Consider the following 4,819-nt stretch of genomic DNA (forward strand, 5'->3'; position numbering starts at 1 on the left):
AGTGTTAAATTGGAAAACTATCAGGAAGAAAACTGTGGTGATTAAGAAAAAGAGGAAATAATGAAATGAGAAATTTTCATGAGGAAATATTGCGTAATTTCGTTTGAGCTGTCCAGTCATTCATGAACTGCCATCTTTTCGGAAGCTACATAAAAACAAAAAGTTTTCAGCAGTGGAAAATATTACTTATTTGTTACTAAAAATAACACAACATATAAACTGATATATTTTTATAATAAGGTTAGTGTAATGTTGGTCAGGGTATATCTACAGAAATCACTTAAATTTGACATAATCTCACCATGTTTACAAGTTAGTCTGCTGGTGATGAATCCCAGGCTACCTTCTCAGGAAATTCTGACTAATTTTGGGTGAAATAAAATGACAACAGTCATGTTATGGAAAGCTTTGATTACAGTCAAAGTTAGTTAAGTCATAGAGAATGACTTGACCAGCTGATTTGATGTGACTGAAACCCGGTCTAGGATGACACACCAACATTATTCAAATGACAGTTTAGAGGGCCAGTGATTTGAATTCTACAAACGTTACCACACTGAACAGATTTTCATACCCTCGAAGTTATTAAAAAGTGAAGCCAGGAAGCATAAAATGATTGTATTTTTTAGATTTGTATTTTCTTTTACTTTTGATTGATTATGCTACAGAAAGTTCAAGAAGTCTGTGCTCTTGTGTCTGCCTGGATTCTTGTGTCTGCTATACTTACAGTGGGGCAAAAAAGTATTTAGTCAGCCACCGATTGTGCAAGTTCCCCCACCTAAAATGATGACAGAGGTCAGTAATTTGCACCAGAGGTACACTTCAACTGTGAGAGACAGAATGTGAAAAAAAAAATCCATGAATCCACATGGTAGGATTTGTAAAGAATTTATTCGTAAATCAGGGTGGAAAATAAGTATTTGGTCAATAACAAAAATACAACTCAATACTTTGTAACATAACCTTTGTTGGCAATAACAGAGGTCAAACGTTTACTATAGGTCTTTACCAGGTTTGCACACACAGTAGCTGGTATTTTGGCCCATTCCTCCATGCAGATCTTCTCGAGAGCAGTGATGTTTTGGGGCTGTCGCCGAGCAACACGGACTTTCAACTCCCGCCACAGATTTTCTATGGGGTTGAGGTCTGGAGACTGGCTAGGCCACTCCAGGACTTTCAAATGCTTCTTATGGAGCCACTCCTTTGTTGCCCGGGCGGTGTGTTTTGGATCATTGTCATGTTGGAAGACCCAGCCTCGTTTCATCTTCAAAGTTCTCACTGATGGAAGGAGGATTTTCTATGGGGTTGAGGTCTGGAGACTGGCTAGGCCACTCACATTCTTTGTTGCCCGGGCGGTGTGTTTTGGATCATTGTCATGTTGGAAGACCCAGCCTCGTTTCATCTTCAAAGTTCTCACTGATGGAAGGAGGTTTTGGCTCAAAATCTCACGATACATGGCCCCATTCATTCTGTCCTCAACACGGATCAGTCGTCCTGTCCCCTTGGCAGAAAAACAGCCCCATAGCATGATGTTTCCACCCCCATGCTTCACAGTAGGTATGGTGTTCTTGGGATGCAACTCAGTATTCTTCTTCCTCCAAACACGACGAGTTGAGTTTATACCAAAAAGTTCTACTTTGGTTTCATCTGACCACATGACATTCTCCCAATCCTCTGCTGTATCATCCATGTGCTCTCTGGCAAACTTCAGACGGGCCTGGACATGCACTGGCTTCAGCAGCGGAACACGTCTGGCACTGCGGGATTTGATTCCCTGCCGTTGTAGTGTGTTACTGATGGTGACCTTTGTTACTTTGGTCCCAGCTCTCTGCAGGTCATTCACCAGGTCCCCCCGTGTGGTTCTGGGATCTTTGCTCACCGTTCTCATGATCATTTTGACCCCACGGGATGAGATCTTGTGTGGAGCCCCAGATCGAGGGAGATTATCAGTGGTCTTGTATGTCTTCCATTTTCTGATGATTGCTCCCACAGTTGATTTTTTCACACCAAGCTGCTTGCCTATTGTAGATTCACTCTTCCCAGTCTGGTGCAGGTCTACAATACTTTTCCTGGTGTCCTTCGAAAGCTCTTTGGTCTTGGCCATGGCGGAGTTTGGAGTCTGACTGTTTGAGGCTGTGGACAGGTGTCTTTTATACAGATGATGAGTTCAAACAGGTGCCATTCATACAGGTAACGAGTGGGGGACAGAAAAGCTTCTTACAGAAGACGTTACAGGTCTGTGAGAGCCAGAGATTTTCCTTGTTTGAGGTGACCAAATACTTATTTTCCACCCTGATTTACGAATAAATTCTTTACAAATCCTACCATGTGAATTCATGGATTTTTTTTTCACATTCTGTCTCTCACAGTTGAAGTGTACCTCTGGTGCAAATTACTGACCTCTGTCATCATTTTAAGTGGGGGAACTTGCACAATCGGTGGCTGTAAATGAGGCCAATCCAGGGGATTGTTTTGAAAAATGTGAAATCTGCAAAGGAGAGCATTAATGTGTTTTCAGTATGCATGGGAAGCACCAGGATTCTATTTTCTTATGAACCAGAATAATTTGTAATTACTGAATTAATGTTTTTGATACTACCTCTTCTATTTATTACACTCACATGTGTAAAAGAAAACAATACCACATCTTTCATTACTATTTTTGCTGTGAATTTTAAAGACCAATATACACCATTTAATCACTTAAAGACTGGAATTAAAAGTGTAATTAGATAGATATTGTATAGATATATAAATAATGTGTACATATCTTATTCAGCGATTACTCTCATATAGACATGGCGAGAAAAACGGAGACTGGTGGGTGAGCTCAGTAAAATATGTCAATAGTCAATATAATTTTGTTGAAGCACACTGTTTATTATGGTTACTGCCTGCTGTCTTTAACAGTCTCAATGTTTTTCTTGCCTTGGTTGGATTTGGATTTCTCCAAAAGATGTGCTCATCACCATTACTGACAGTCTGTTATAATAAGTCTTTTTGTTGGAATTGCGGGGCTTGTCTGCCTCATTTGTTTCACAGAGCAGCATTAAAAAGATGTGGCGATAGTCACATTGGCCAGCAGATGTCACTGTGGAGATTGTTTCAGATTGTTTCGAAGGCTCGGTACAATTCCTTCGCAAACGGTTCAAACTTGTCATCTTACTTATGATTTTCATCAGTTCTCAGATAAGTAAGAAATAGACAAAGCATTAAATGTAAGAAATTGAGGTGTTTGCACCATGAAATAGCAATACACATTTTACCATATTAACTGTTTTTGTCGTTGTCCTTTTGAACCACAGTTGAAATAAATTTTATTTTAATAATCAGATTTTTACTTTGAAGGCGAGCTAATGAGCTGCCACTGCTTGTTCTTTTTTATGACATGTGGTCTAATAAATTAGTTAAAAACTGTACATATTTAATGATGCACACTTTATTAGATATATTTGTTTATTTTTTTATCATCCTTTTTTTTGTTTTTTGTAGGTCTGGTGACTTTCTTGGGGAGGACGGGTAACTTGAAAAGTCGTTCCAATAAAGTTTGTTTGAACTGCTATTAAATAGACATTTATCTCCATCTGCTGGTAGGACTGAGTAAATGTAATGTGGAGACCTGTATAGCCACTTTTAACACATTTGACCATATAACAGCCCAGAATTCAATCACAACAACAGTCAGAATTCAAAAATGTGTTTTAATCATTACAAGTTAATAACAATATACAAAAGTAGCTGCTGCACAACAAAGTTTCTGTATTGAGAACCAACTTATAGATATTCTGATATTAGAGTTAAATCTCCAGTTGTTTTTCTGTGAAAATACTGAATGTAAACTCATGTAAACACTGGCAAAATACTGTGAGATGAATCCAGCGGGGTTTCAGGAAGGCAGGAAGGGAACATTTGTTACATTTCACAGGCAACACTTTCTATCTGGCTTTTTCCTTAATTTCCTGAACTGCTCTCCTCCGTTTCAGGTTGGTGTAGAGCAATGCAAAGTTGACAATATACGTGGAGACACAGACCATGCAGAAGTCTCCCAGAACAAATGCGAGAATAGATGCAAGATAGAGTGAACCGGCCACAGAGACCCAGGAGGAGAAGACCAAAAAAGCTGCTGCTTTTTTAGACACAGACAGTCCTGTAAATAAAAAAGTCAAATAGAGAGGATATCAGGACCTCAGTCAAACATAGTACATCATTGGGAAATTCCACACAGTCTCACGTCCAGAGTGGAGTAAATGTATTGCTCCATATACATATTATGCAATCTTCAAATACCTGAAATACTTGTGCTTGCCATGGATCACAAACACATTGACTTGCAAATGATATTCTGAATAAAAAGCTCTCAGCAATGCACTGTAATTTAAAGAAGACAATCACAGACTAACCAAGGCCCATCTGCAGAGTGTAAAATATGATGCCAAGAACACTGTTGGGCTGGTTTAGAGGACTATCTTTGGCCACAAAGTACTGGACCAAACCAAAACCACGTCCCCATCTGCCAGAAAGAAAGAAGTAACAGTCAGGGCAGCAATTTCTTCAAAATAAAATGAACAATATTTTTTTTTCTTTCTTTATTCCAATGAAATATAATCAGCCTTACAGAGATATGAAATGTGATATGACCATTTAAATGTACACAAAAGGTATCTATGGCCAAAATGCTTACTTTCAGTAACTTAATACATGTAAATGTTCTATGTAATTTTGTTACATAAGTATGTTAAATGTTAAATTTAAGCAAATGAAATTTACTTGAATGGTATACAGAGTTTATAATCAACATATTTTCATTAATGATTATTGT

General features: G+C 38.3%; 1 long non-coding RNA gene across 1 annotated transcript; it reads right to left on the minus strand.

The window, feature by feature from the left end:
• Positions 1-3,681: 3,681 nt before the first annotated feature.
• Positions 3,682-4,723, minus strand: LOC121813076. Its single transcript, XR_006053493.1, has 2 exons — positions 4,401-4,723; positions 3,682-4,147 (listed from the first exon to the last, which is right to left on the minus strand). It is a non-coding gene; the product is annotated as an uncharacterized LOC121813076 (long non-coding RNA).
• Positions 4,724-4,819: the final 96 nt, after the last annotated feature.

The sequence above is a fragment of the Haplochromis burtoni genome, unplaced genomic scaffold, assembly GCF_018398535.1.
Source record: "Haplochromis burtoni strain Fernald_Lab_line unplaced genomic scaffold, NCSU_Asbu1 Contig_1117, whole genome shotgun sequence".
Lineage (NCBI taxonomy): Eukaryota > Metazoa > Chordata > Actinopteri > Cichliformes > Cichlidae > Haplochromis > Haplochromis burtoni.